Below are 15,106 nucleotides of genomic sequence, written 5' to 3'. Positions count from 1 at the left end.
ACCCTCCTCTCACCTTTATACTCTTTCCCCTCCATTCAAAAAAATCCTTCTTTATTACATTCCCTTCATCAATTGTAGAACCATCGTTTCAAAAAATATTAACCGGTTTTACTCAATAAACTTCAGTCTTATAACTGCATTGATTAGAGAACGTACTAACCGGATATATCCGGAAGGTTAGCGCTTACTCTAAATAATACCAATCAATTCGTCTTTGATGTGATAAATGAAGACCCTTCTCCTGACCTAAGTATAGTTCCGCCGAAGTATTATATATTCCGTATAAGTATCGTATAGTGAACCGCCGCCTTAAGAATTGCATAGGGGGTCTCAATTCACCAAAAAAAATCCTGCATCGTAAACCATCACATGCCAAATTTGCTTCCATTTGTGAGAAGACTAATTATAATTTGGAACACATATCTCTAATCTTCCCTAGCAGTGAAGAAATTTTGGTGAACGCACCTCAACCCCGCAACATAAAATAACAAATAAAAAAGTGCCCCATTTTTTAAAAAAGACTATAAATCCTTATCTAAAAACTTTGAAAGCCCTGCTAATTAAAGCAAATTACTCCTTCTAGATATATACAAAATAAGAAAATGCGGCTTCGTAATAATTGCTACAATTGAGTCTGAAAATATAGATAACTTAATAAACAAAAATCTACCTATATGGCACCGAGCAGCAACCAGTTCCGTGTCCGTCAAGCCATGTTGTATATTCCGAACAATAAAGAATTCTGTTAGCAACTGTTGAAACGATTAAGGATTGTTTTTACTCTTCACTTTCCTGCAAAGTAAATATGTACATATAAGTTTTTGCCTCGGTTTTTGCTTTAAAGAATAATGTGGTAGTTCAATGAGTTCCTATATTTACATGATGCAAAGCAGCAGCAAGCTCATCCATACCCATTGTTTTTGTTATTTCGAAGGTGCGATCAATTACGTGATGCTGGAATACTGACTCCTCTAGCAGGAAACAGACGATAGCCGGCTCTGACTAGTTGGTTACGGGCAGACAGGCTCAGGAAAAGCGGTGCAGCGGACGGCACCAATAGCAACTATAACAGAAATGGGACGTGAAAGATCGAAAAAATAAAATCCAAAGGAAGGAAACAACTTACCAGCAGCAGCGGTACATCAAACATTATGAACTCTTCCTCAATATTTTGCGTTCAACACTGTGACCGCAAACACAATTCAAAACCTCCGAAAATCACTGCGTAATATTGTCAATTGCAAGGAAAATTATCACTCAAAATAATATTCACATTTTAGGCTGTGAACCATTTCGCGAAATTTTTAACTTTTTGGTTAAAATTTGACAGTTCGATGGTTATTTCTCCTTGAGTGGTTAAAATCAGTTCAGAATGCGAACCATTTCGTATTTGACGGATTGATAGTTATTTTTGCTCAATGAGAGCATATAAGGTGAGGATGAAAATATTGTTTATTCTGTCCGAGTTAGAATTGGATGAATTTTTGATGTTCATTTGCTTTTATTTGATAGCTAAAATTCATCTCATTTCAACCCAAATTGTTTGAACAAATTTATTATGCGATAAGCATCCATACCAATGTAAAAAAAATCCAACGAAAAATCAGTGAAACACGTCGAAGCTCTCTTCCTCACCTGTGCATATCTCATTGGCTCTGAAGCGAACCATCGAACTGTCAAAACCTTGGTCAAAACTAACCATGCTCCCGAGCAGGGTTATTTTCGACAAACCATCGAACTGTCAAATTTTAACCAAAAAGTTAAAAATTTAGGCTGTGAACCATTTCGCGAAATTTTTAACTTTTTGGTTAAAATTTGACAGTTCGATGGTTTTCCGAAAATAACCCTGCTCGGGAGCATGGTTAGTTTTAACCAAGTTCTGAGAGCCAATGAGATATGCACAGGTGAGGAAGAGAGCTTCGACAAGTTTCGCTGATTTTTCGATAGATTTGTTTTACATTGGTATGGATGCTTATCGCATTACAAATTTGTTCAAACAACCCGGATTGAAATGAGATGAATTTTATCTATCAAAAAAAGCAAATGAACATCAAAAATTCCTCCGATTTTAACTCGGACAGAAAAAACAATATTTTAATCCTCACCTTATATGCTCTCATTGAGCAAAAAAAAACTATCAATCCGTCAAATATGAAATGGTTCACATTCTGAACTGATTTTAACCACTCAAGGAGAAATAACCATCGAACTGTCAAATTTTAACCAAAAAGTTAAAAATTTCGCGAAATGGTTCACAGCCTTAGTTACCTGAAAAATCACATAAATTCATTTTCATGAAGCTACAACCTTTTCCACCTGACTACGGTAACATTGAGATGAATATCACCTCAATTTCATGTGTTTATCACATAACATGTACGTGATGTCGAGAAACGTCAAAAGGAGAAAAAGCTATAAAAAGTCAAAATTTGTAACGGCAAAATGGTAGAGCGATTGACTGCAATCCACAAGTAAGAATAAAAATATATTAAATACCTCTATATTTTGAGAAGATAAGACTGTTATTTTTCAGGAAACAGCACGTCGTTTTTTATTACAACGTTCATTGGTGTCATCCGCAAGGAGGCCGGATGACTGTACAATGAAATCTGTTCTTGCCAAGAGCTCCGCCACTAGCACTAGCAAACAAAGGAGCCCAACATTCCGGGCCAAGTTGAAAGGTGGGGCGAATTCATCAACATTTAATCCTATTACATGTTAGTTCAAAAGTAACACTTAAAAATTGCATTTAACCCTTTATAAGGCAGTGGCAACTATATTGCCACCAACAAAAATTTTTTATTTTGCTTCTATAATTATATTGATGTCATAATAGACACAAAACAAATATTTTTCTTTTCTGTTGGGAAGAATAAATGCTTAATGCGAGAAATGAAGATTCAGGCAAACTGAAAATTCTTGATATTAGGCCAAAAATATAGACTTAGCGAAGGTGAGAGAACAGAAAAGTAAAAAAAGCCGACTGCTATACGTCGTTGAAAAGGGAAAAAAAAACAAATTTTTCGTTGGTGGCAATATAATTGCCACGGCCTTATAAAGGGTTAATGGAGAAATAAGTGTCTGTCCAATTTTTGCCCAACATATTTCTTATCAATACTACTTTATAATGGACTTAAAGAATTCAAACAGGCAGCATAAGAGGTGCAACTTTGTCATCTGGAGATACGAGCAAGATAGCTGAAGCATAGGAGGATAAAGTGTGCATTTTCGATACCATTAACTCATAATCACCGTTTTTCTACGCACGGATCACAGTACAAGTAATCTTAACCAAATATTTTCTAAGCGTGTCATTTCATTAAACGTTTTATTTTTCAGGTGAGCTCAAACCAGTAGCTTACAAGCTACTCAAAGATTACCCGATTGCCTTGGAATCTTGAAGGAGCACGCTTACTATCGAGCGAAACAGTTCTACAATTGGGGCAAGTGCGTCTAACAAAGCAAGACGGCGATGAACCTGCTAGTAAGTTTACCGAAAATTTTAAAATGTTTTCACTTTCCTATCAACGTCCTATTTTTTTAGCGGTCAAGATCGGAATTGAGGCATATTGTAATTCCAAAACTCCAACAAATGACGCATCTTGGAGTTGTGTTTATAAACGTCACTCTACATCACGTTTCATTATTGGCATTCAGTTCTGACGGGGCATTTTTTGTGACATTTCCGGAAAAAGCGATTGCATGGTGAAGGTGTTACGTGAACAAGCACAGTAAGTATAACTAACAGTTAGACTAAAAGATTAGACCTTGGATTAGAATTTTTACAAGGTCTGTTAAAAAATATCCGGCCTCGATCTAGAGCTTCTTTTTCTGTCGAAACTTTTTATTTACCAAAACCGAATGGATTGCATGAGCCGACCATGAAGCTTTGCATTTGAGTAAATTTTCAGGTTTCGGCACGAAAAAATAAAGTCGGATATTGACACTCCTTTCCTGGCGAAAAACAAGCAAATATATGCGCAGCCAAAGGGATCTTTATCGAATATATTGGTAACCTCCGGCTTAGACAACATACCCTCCCATGGGTAGGTGGTTTGTCGTGTTCTTCGGCATCATCCTATAGCTTAGTTCCGCATGTAGAATGTAATATAGTTTAAGTTAGATATATGTGTAGTATGTAGTATTGCATAATTTACCTTTACGTGTAGTATGTGTCTCGTAAAGCGGAATGGAGCGGAATTGAACGGATTTGATTTAAAATCAAATCCGTTCAGGCCGAAGCACCGGGAGGGCTTACTCAGTTCCCTAGATGAATTGCTGGTATGCACAGAAATTTCTCTAGAAAACTGAAACCAAATCCTACCCACCATTCATGAGATTTTTACTTACTCATGAAAATTAAAATTTATCGCTAGTTAGAACGAACGAGTTTTCAAAAATGATGTGATGTCTTTATTTGCGTAATCGAGACATTTTCTATGAGATTGCCATAGAATTTGTGGCTGTTATGCGATTATGGACAGCACAGCACTGAAAATATACACACACGTACATGTATACATGTGTAGTATGCATGTATGAGTGTGCATGAGTGTATAGGTACGAATGAATATATGTTTGAGTGTTCTATAATGAGTCGGAATTTTTTCTTATGCTTATGCTGCCAAACTACAATTGATAATGGGCAGGAAGTTATAGTCAGTAGCTGTGTTTCCTGTGTCAGTTTCCTATGTTATTACTAATATTGCTATCGTTGTTGTTACTGTCACCTCTAATGTATTGTTTTGGATGTAATTAATTATAATTATTTTTTTCTTATTTCCCTCCTTTATTAGAATGATTTGCATGTCTTGTGACTAACCGCGTTAACGGTATTCAACTAACAACATAAAATGATCATAAATGACGCTGTTTGTCTCCCAAGGGCCCTCCTAATGCTGATGAGCCTCTGTCGGAGAGTCCATCAAGTCGAACGGTGGCAACTCACCGGCGGCCTGCTCCTCTCCATTCTTGCGGCTGTCGTCGCGGTCGGACTTAGTGGATCTCTCGAAAAGCTTTATAGCCTCGATATATATTTTTTTTGTTCTGTCCATTGCCCAATGCTGGCAGACTTCAACTGAAATTACATTTCTAACCAAATCTTTTTAGAGTTAAAATTTCTTCAAGTAAAAACAGGTATTCGATTCTCTGGCTGATTCAAGCGATAGCGAAGGGCTGTCCTTAATATACCATCATTCCCACTTCCTAAAATAGGGTCATAGTACATAATATATGGCCATGGTATGAGGATTTTTTTTCGATTCAATACCATCCTCACAGAATTATCAACGTCGTTAACATCTTATTAAGTCTTGCTTCAGTGACAGCTTGCACTTAAGACTTAACACGGCATATATACATATCTCCAAGTGAAGTTCTACTTGATCCACCTCATCCCTTCTTAGTTACAGAATCATTCAGACCACGGTCTGAAGAGCATACCGACAAATCGGTTGACTTCCGCTACAAATATGCAATTAATACCACCGGGAATAATACAAGCGAGTACCAGTCCCCATTATATCACATCTGCTCTATTTTTCGGAAGTTCAAGTAGTTTTTCGATAGTTCTGAGCGATAATATTGCTCTTGAATAATATTCCGCACAAAATATTCGAAAATTTACGCCATCAGCTACAATACTGCAAAGATGGTAGATAAAGAGGCGGCTGTGGCTTTTAATGAGCATAGGTTGTTGAACAGCGCTGGGTCAATCGTGATGACATGGGTATTTGGGAGATGAGTAGCGTCCATCCTAGCGAGTAGTTAGTCGGTAGTAGCATAGGTGATGGACAGACATAGAATTCTGGTGATATTACTAACTCGAAAATTGCGATCAACATGTTGATTAAAAATTTCTTCTTTCTTTTCTTTTCTTTCACTGCCTGATCTCTATCGCTTCTTCTCACGGCAACAATGTTGTCGTGAGGGGAGGCAAGAGATCGGCCACAGATGACTGCACTGGTGACAACGATGGAGAGGACGGCCGGCGTGGAGCCTGCTTTGAGCTTAATTAAGATCGACTACGAACAAGACGAGGAAACAAACAAAGGAAGGAGAAAACAAGATAAGTACAAGCCATCTTATTCTATATTCACCAAGTACACAATTATAACGAGCCAAGTTCTGTCACTTTTCTTCCTCCTCATTAATCCATAATCACCAACGCATTATGGCGCTAGCGTTATCCGCAAGGATTCTTTTATCATTATCACAACCACCTTATCTCAGCCCTGGACAGACTTGGCTCTAACTGCCCCACCTCGTGCTGCAAACAGAAACAGAAACAGAAACCTCCGGCTTAGACAACATACCAAGTGTGTCGGTAAAAACTGTTTCGCCGGATGATGGACTTGTTATTGTGTTTTGCAGCTGAACCCGGATTAATCCAGATTTTTTCCTTAACGGGAAACTAGCAGTCATTAAGTTTTCGTCGGAGAGCTCAATTTTGGAAGCAGTTTTTGGACCTTCTACCTAGATCTTTTTGGAGTATATCTCTTCAAGTAAAAGCAGGTAGGTATTCCATTCTTTGGCTGATTCAAAGGATAGCGGAAGGCTATCCTCAATATACCATCATTCCCACTTTTTAAAAGATGGTCATAGTGCTTAAAATATGGCCATGGAATTCGGATTTTTTCGCTTCAATACCATCCTCACAGAGGGTTGTCAACTTCGCTAACATCTTATTAAGTTTGCTTCAGTAACAGTTTGCACTTAACACGGCATATATACATATCTCCAAGTGAAGTTCTACATCAGTGGTGCCCATGCCCAGACATAGGTGTGGTGTGGGCCAAATCAGATCGTTCCAAGAGTGACTTCTGGCCATTCTTGCGCATAGCAAAATGTAAAATAGGCGGCAACAAAAACCGATTTCCAGGAATCACTACAAGATTTAAACCGGAGAGCAATAACATCAAAAATTATTAATAAGATCTACAACGAGGTACTACGATTAAACTGAGTGACCCCTGTGTCATCAAAAAAATTATTCATAAGTCAGCCATCGCGCAAATCAGTCCGCGGGCCTCACGAAACATCACGAAGGGCCGCAGTTTGGCCATCACTGTTCTACATGATCCGCCATATCCTTCTTAGTTACAGAAATTCTTCAATTTGACGAATATCTGAAGAGCATACCGACAAACCAGTTGACTACCGCTACAAATAAGCATTTACTGTCACCAGGAATAATACGAGCGAGGTTCAAGTAGTTTCTCGATAGTGCTGAGCAATAATATTGCTCTTGAATAATAATCCGCACAAAATATTCGGAAATTAACGCCAACAGCTACAATACTGCAATGATGGCATGTAAAGAAGCGGCTGTGGCTTTTAATGAGCGTAGGTGGTTGAACAGCGCTGTGTTGCCGATCGTGATGACATGGGTAGTTAGAGAGATGAGTAGCGTCCTTCCTATAGCGAGTAGAGTAGTAGCATAGGATATGGGCAGACAGAATTTTAGAATCCTCGTGATATTACTAACCCGAAAAGTTGCAATCAACATGTTAACTAAAAGTTCCCCCTTTTCTTTTTCTTTTCGTTTTCCTTGTCTGATCTCTGTCGTTGCTTCTCACGATGATCCGTATACGTTGTCGTGGGGGGCAACGAGGGATCAGCCATAGGTTGAAGACGTTGGAGCGGACGACGTGAAGTCAACGTAGGTTCTAAGTTATTACGAATATAGGAACAAGACTGACACATGCAGAGAATCGGATGAACAAAAGGAAGGAGAAGATCAAGATAAGTACATTCATTGTTTTTGCTTATACAATTGTAGCGGGTCTGCATAGAGTCAAGTTGTGTCATCTCTTCTTCCTCATTAATTCATCATCATCAACGCATTATGGCGCTAGCGTTGTCCGCACGGACTGTTTCATCATTATCACAACCACCTTCTCTCAGGCTTGGACAGACTTGGCTCTAACTGCCCCACCTCGTGCTGCAAACGGATTCCTTCAGTACTGATACAAAGTAACCACGATTTTTAAAATAATATTTTCATATTTAATTTAAATATTTGAAGAAAAATTAGCTTTCGACATAAAGTTCTTGTAGTTTTTATCACAGTTTGATATTTTTGTTTGCTGTGTTTGGTATGCTGGTAGTTTTGTTTATATTGTGTATTTAGGAAGCATTTGATTTTACATTGTGATTGAAACTAATTGCAGAATATATTTGATGGCAAAATCAGGGTCAGGCTAAAAATATTTTTATTTACAAAATATATTGAAAAATTGCTGTATTTAAATTTTCCTTATTAAAAAAAGGATTACTTTTTTCTCATTCTGTAAAAATTAATCAATATTATAAACCAACTCATAACTTTTTTTATTCCAGATAATATATTATGCGATCTACTGTCTACAGTGAACACTGATGTGTCATCAATTTTTGATACTGTCGGCTATAAATCGATTATCACTATCACAAAAGGACACTGCAGTTTTTGTGAAGAATGAACAGAACGTTAAGCTTGAATACCTGAACAATGCAAATAGAAAAGGCAGTTTTCCTCCAGCATCGAAGTTAATTTTCCAGGCAGTGGAAAAAAATCCCTTCGGTGATCCCCAGTACGAGCTTTCAGCTGCAAGATTTAGGGATATACTCATAAAATTCTTAAAATCTACCATTTGCGTAGTTGTCAAGCTATAGCTTTTTGAGCGGTGTTGTCTACGCAACGGAATCTTACGCGAGTATTATTTAACAGCCAGATTTCAACCTTCCAGTACACATATTGCGGGAGCATGATATGTGTAGATGTATGTTTAAAGGTGTACCATGTTGTGCTTTATTAATTATAATATTCTAGATAGTCCAAAAACATATGCTGAATGCTTTACAATTTTCAAAATGACCTTTGAATTAACATTCTATGTTTAGGGAATCCAAACAATAACGCTTAACAGATTAAGTTGTAAAGCGATATCTTGCTTTTCTGTACCTGAAATGTTCTGAAAATGTTGAAAACATTGAAAGAGATTTCGTAGGCTGCTCGCACTTACAGGAAATCTCGTGCCGAACTGTCAACGCGTGAGTGTTGATAAAAGCAAAAATACTTGCCTTTCTTTTTTTCTCACGCAAAACCCTGAACAATATCAGCAACGCTGGCAAGGCCAATTATAAAACTAGTCAATTTGTCGTAAAATGTTCTTCGAATAATATGTTGTATAAAACAATAGAGGCAATACTGTTCAAAAAAGTCTAAATCTATAAATTATAACCTTGTTTCCATTAGCATTTTAGGTTTTTGTTCCAGCTTATGCAATGGTAATACCCATATAGCTGAGATTATAGAAATAGGCTTCGGTAGACCACCGCTATTATTCATAATAATTAATCAAAACGTAATGAATGAGTTTTTACGAAGAAAAATATTATTTAGGATAAAAAATACATTTGAGGCATTTTAGGTACGAAGAGGTACAGTGTAATAAACTAGAATGGCTAGAAATTTAAATAAAAAACATCTAATACATTTGACTATTTTATTTTAAAATCTTCATCACATCCCTGGCTATGTAGATATCATTAAAGTATCCAATAAATATCATTGTAACCGCATATGATATTTACACGTTTTCCATTTAAAAAACATGTTTTTGCCAGATGAATGTTACGTGAAAGTCCACTGAAATGTATTAGATCGACGCATAAACTTCATAGGATTTGACGTTGATCTACGTAATGGCTGACTTATATGATAATCATGTAACATTTACGTGAAAAGTTAGATTTTTTTTTTTTTTTTATGTCATTTTATTTGTCTGTGTTAAAATTATTTACATGGTGCCATTAGTTTCAATTGTAATATGAAAATCTAGCTCATTTATATTTATTGTTCCCTGATTTAAATTTATGAAACTTATGTAACTGATAATCATCATTAGTAGTATATTGCGGCTGTTTGTCCTTATGTGCTGGAAGGTTGGCTGCATAATCTCTGCAAATTCGATTCTTCGCCATCCGTTGAAGATTGGAGCACTCCTTTGCCGGAAGTATGCCCAGGCTGCTGCAACGCGCGGACATTCAGCATATTTATGTTTAATAGTCTCGACTATCGACCCACAGTGCAGCAGTTGTTATCTGCTCTACCGATGATGTGCATTAGTTGTCTGTGTTCAGATTTTCTGTTGATTAGCAGAAACAGTCCGCTACGGGCGACAGAATTGATTTTTTTCGATGAGATATTTCTCCATATTTTTGGCCAGTTTGCTGTAGGATCATTTCGCTCTACTTTGGGGATCTCTGTTTGATTCACAAAGAAGCGGTGGATTTGATCAGCTGTTGGGTTTTGCTGGATTTCAACAGGCAAGCGACTGTAGTTCTGGATAACTGCTTTCAGGCATGGGCAGTCACCAGGTGGATTTAATCTGCTGTCCTCGTGGAAAGATTGGTAAAACGGAGTACTATCAATTTCTTGGAGGTGTCTATTAATCAGCAGGGATTTGCATTTGAGTGCTGGAAGCTGGAGCTTTAATCCACCCTTCTCCCAGTTGCGCGCCAATTGCTGCATCGGTACACGGGCTGGTAAACCCCGCCAGAGGAAGGTGCCCATTGTTGCTGTCAGTTTACCTACATGTACAGTGTAAGGAGATAATATTGCAGACACATACCAGATTTTTGAAGTGATGAACGTGTTTAGCAGGATCACTTTCTGATGCAGCGTCAATGTGCGCATAGAGTGGAGAAAAACTTGTTGTGCAAACTTGCTCACTAACGAATCCCAATTTAGCGTTGTCATAAGCCGAATGGAATTGGTATATAAAACGCCAAGAATTTTTATTTGGTTTTCTGTCCTCAACCAAGGTATAAGCAATGGCATGCCTTCGATGTATCCAACATCAATGGCAACTGTTTTCCGCATGTTTAATTTCGCTCCGGACACCCCTTCGAAATTCATAAAAAGTTGTCGCATTGCATCAGCTGTTCGAATAGAAGTGCACACAACACTGATGTCATCTGCGTAAGCGACGAGTAGATCATCCCCACAAACACGCTCTAGCCTGTTTAGTAGCGGGTGAAGATAGAGCACGAAAAGATGCATCGATATAGGGTCTCCCTGTCTAACCGAACGTTGGATCGGAAAGAAGGGTGAGAGATGTCCATTCACAAGAAGGCAAGATGAAGAGCGACTAGCAATGTAGCCGAGCAATTCTACGAAGCGATCGTTGAAGCCGAGCGAGCACATGGTACGGTGCAAGAAATCTACTTGCACTCTATCGAAGGCATGATCCAAATCAAAGGAGATCAACTTCCCCTTTCGTTTTCGGGCAATCAGCTGTGCAATTCTGTCCTTGAGAGAGAGCGTGGCCTGGAAGATGTTTCGTTCGGCGTTAGAGCATTTCTGATTACTGCTCAGTATCTGATGAGTAATCATGACTTTCTCTAATCTTGCTTTTAGAATTCGGGAGAAGATTTTGTAGTCGACGTTCAATAATGAGATCGGACGGTAGTCATGTGTAGAGTTGCCAGTTTGTTTTTTCTTGACGAGTACGATTACACCTTTTACAAACTCCGCCGGAATGTTGCCTTGAAGTGCTTCATTTATTACAAGGTTTAGCTCTCTGTGGATGACGTCGAAAAGGCGATAGTAGAATTCCCTGGGAATGCCATCCGATCCAGGGGATTTTCTCGGAGCACTATCTTTGACTGCAGTAAATATTTCTGCCGTAGTTATGTTCTCTATGCAAGCATTGTTGGTCGGGTCATTTTGAGGTATTATCCGATTGCACTGGAATTCTTCGGTTTCCACACTGCGAGATTCTCCTTCTGCATAGAGATTTGAGAAGTATTGGAGCATGTGCTCTTCGATCTCTTCAGAGCTAGCGATTGTTTCACCTGCATCGTTCTGTAACTGCGATATTGTAGTTCGTTTTCTCCTTCTCTCTCCTAGCTGAAACATAGAAAGAGGTTCTCCGGCAATGTACGATTCATTTATTTGAACGAAGAATTGCGAGAAGCGTCTCTGAAGCGCTAGCATTTCTCCTTTAATACGGTTAATAGTAGGAAGTATTGCGGGGTTACGGTAGTATTCGTCGTACGCTGCACGCAGCTGACTGTAGAGCTGCTGTTGCTGATTGTGGAATCGCTTGTGCGTTTCGTTCGATTTCCACCGGAAGAATTTTTTTATTTGTGGCTTCGCCTATTCTAACCACCAAGTCATCCATGATGCGTAGTTTCGACGTTGGCGCGTCCAGAATTGTCAGCGATATTGAAAGTCAGCAATGTTCTCTGGAGTGAAGAGCTGTGGGCGTATTGACCAAAATCCTCGACCGGTGGCACGTCCCAGGTGGGGAAGACAGATTCTCGCAGTTACTGCTTTATGATCAGAGAACGAGCAAACGTGTGTATTAGTGGTTCTGAGCTGAGTTAGCAAGTCAGAAGAGATATAAAAACGATCTAGCCGTGACTGGGAGTTGTGCGTAATGTATGTGTAGCCATCTACTCTTGGATTCAGTTGTTCCCACACATCGTGCAGCTGTAGTTGTCGAACAGCTGTTTGAAGTGCTGGACTCATATTGTGGCCAGTAGCATCACGTTGTCGTATCACGCAGTTGAAATCGCCTGCTAGTACAGTGTGTGCGGTACGATGTCGGAGGTAATATGCCAGTTGACTGTTAAAGAATCTCTCCCGCATTGCACGAAGAGCAGTTCCAGAAGGAGCGTATATATTGCAGAGAGTGGTATCGTTTATTCGCAGTGCTATTAGACGACTATCAAGGCTTTTCTCCACATGAGAGAAGCGGATGTACTCTTTAAGAGCAATAGCGGTACCTCTTCTGGTGTGATCGACGTTACACACTACGTTATATCCTGGCAAAGAAAGTTGCTCGTTTTCAACTTCTTGTAGGAACACGATGTCGAGATCTGCTGTACGGATGAACGTGCGAAGGGCATCTAGCTTTGTTGTATTGGTTATAGTATTAATATTTATTGTGGCGATGTTGTAGCTACTATATGCAGACATTTTAATGTTTCATCTCCTCATCCCGTTGCTCGATCTCGTTATCATCAGTACGGAGTTTTTTCCGAAGCTGTGGAGCACTTTTACCCCGCTTGCTGGAGTTCGAGGTTGTGGAAGAGTCCGTGTCGTCGCCGGTTGTCTGTTTGTCGCTGCCACTCGTGTGGAGAGCGGTTCGCGTTTGTAGTCGTGTGTATTTAAGAAACGATAGACCAGGAGGGGCCATGTACTCCGAAGGTTTTCGCTGTTTATCATCTTTGGTTTGGAGGTCTACAGGTTTTTGCGTTGGTGGAAGTTCTGGAAAGTTGATCGTGTCAGTTGTCCGAGGTACGGTTTGCGTGGAGGTCGATTGATTGGACGATTTTTGAGTCGGTCTGGTCTGTTGTTTGGCTTGTTGTTTATGCGGTTGTTTTGCTGCATCAGCGTATGTTTTCTGCAGCATGAGTTTTTTATTTTGCACACACGAGATCCCATTATGTGCAAACTCGGAACAGTGACGGCATGTTTGTTGCTGACCATAGTAAGCTACATTTGTAGTTTCCCCACTAATTTTAACATAGGAAGCAATATTTTTGATCACCGTCATTCTCACTACACGAACTCCGGTAGCTATTCCTCCGAAGAAGTATTTGTCTTCCCACACAAGCTCACGAATCGACATTACCTCTCCGTATTGACTTAGAAATTGTGTAATCTCTTCATTCGTAACGGCTTCCGATAAGTCTGAAAGCTTCACATCTACAGCCCCATCTTCCATGGTAATTCGAATTTGGTAAGTATTTTCATCACACACGATTGTGTGTTTATTATCGTGTTGGTCAACTACTCGTTGTGCCACTGCGAGGTCACTAACCTTCACGAAAGCACATCCTAGAGTACGGCTACACTGAATTCGTTCAACTTCTTCACGTTTGAGCCCGAGCGACTGGGCTACAAATTTGTGTACATCTTCGAAAGTTGGTTTTTTTTGGCACGTTCGCGTAGTCGACGCGAAAGGTATTTTGACGGCGATTCATGCCGACGTCTTGACGCGTACAAAAATTATACTTTGGTCGTTGAAAATGATTAAAGCCGGCGAAAGACTTCCTTACAGCTGATCTGCGAAAATTGCTCGACCGTTCGGTTTGGAAGTTGAGCGCTAACTAGGTGGAAAATATTCACATAACTTTTCAGGTAACTTCAACGTGAAATTTATTTTGAGTGATATACCATCCAAAGTGCGATATCGCTCATACACGGAGAAAAATGTGGCTAGTTTAAAACAACCATAAATTTGGTTGAAGCCCAAACTAAATTTTTGATTACGTTAACATCGGAATTTGTTTAAATTAAATTCACTAATCTAGTTGAAAGAAACGACTTTTCCACATTATTTCAATTTTATTAACTCGCATTGTTTCAAATTAAGTATCAGTTGATCCAAACTAAAAGTTTGCTTTTTTCAACCATAATCTTGTTTATTTCAACCAAAATTTAGGTTGCAAAATACAGTTAATGTTACCTGAATTCAAATTGAGGTGTTAGTTTAAATCAACCTAAACCGTTTGCATAAATAAACTAAATTTATGGTTACGCAAATACCAACCTTAAAAATAGTTCAAAACAAACGTGTTCTTAGTTTGCGTTTACAAATGTGGCTAGTTTAAAACAACCATAAATTTGGTTGGAGCCAAACTAAAGTTTTGATTACGTTAACATCGAAATTTGTTTGCATTAAATCCACAAATCTAGTTGAAAGTAACGACTTTTACACATTATTTCAACTTGATTAACTCGCATTGTTACAAATTAAATATCAGTTGATCCAAACTAAAAGTTTATTTATTTTCAACCATAAGCATGTTTATTCCAACCAAAATTTAAGTTGCGATGATGTCATTATTTTTTGCTGTGTAGGTCGTCGCGTCGCTCGCGTTTTCGCGGTCTGTTCGTCGTCACATCACAAGAGGAAAACTGAAATCTGAAACAATAAACCTCTTGTGGGAAATATGGTTTGTCCTGATGGGTCATGTATGAATACGCGGAGGTAGGTTCCGAAATAAGTAACATTCATTAAAGATTATTCATTCCATTTTCTCACGTTTTCTTACATGATTTGCCATAGGACTTTTCGGTGTCATGCAGATGGATGTATATTCCGTC

At 38.8% G+C, this 15,106-nt stretch overlaps 1 long non-coding RNA gene across 1 annotated transcript; it reads left to right on the top strand.

The window, feature by feature from the left end:
- Positions 1-2,551: 2,551 nt before the first annotated feature.
- On the top strand, positions 2,552-8,588 carry LOC128742221 (uncharacterized). The gene is made up of 5 exons (XR_008412250.1): positions 2,552-2,681; positions 3,140-3,281; positions 3,340-3,484; positions 3,545-3,731; positions 8,341-8,588. It is a non-coding gene; the product is annotated as an uncharacterized LOC128742221 (long non-coding RNA).
- The last annotated feature ends 6,518 nt before the right edge of the window (positions 8,589-15,106 follow it).

This window comes from Sabethes cyaneus, chromosome 1, assembly GCF_943734655.1.
Source record: "Sabethes cyaneus chromosome 1, idSabCyanKW18_F2, whole genome shotgun sequence".
NCBI lineage: Eukaryota > Metazoa > Arthropoda > Insecta > Diptera > Culicidae > Sabethes > Sabethes cyaneus.
Note: the sequence above shows the minus strand (reverse complement) of the source record. Positions and strands in the feature narration are given on the sequence as shown.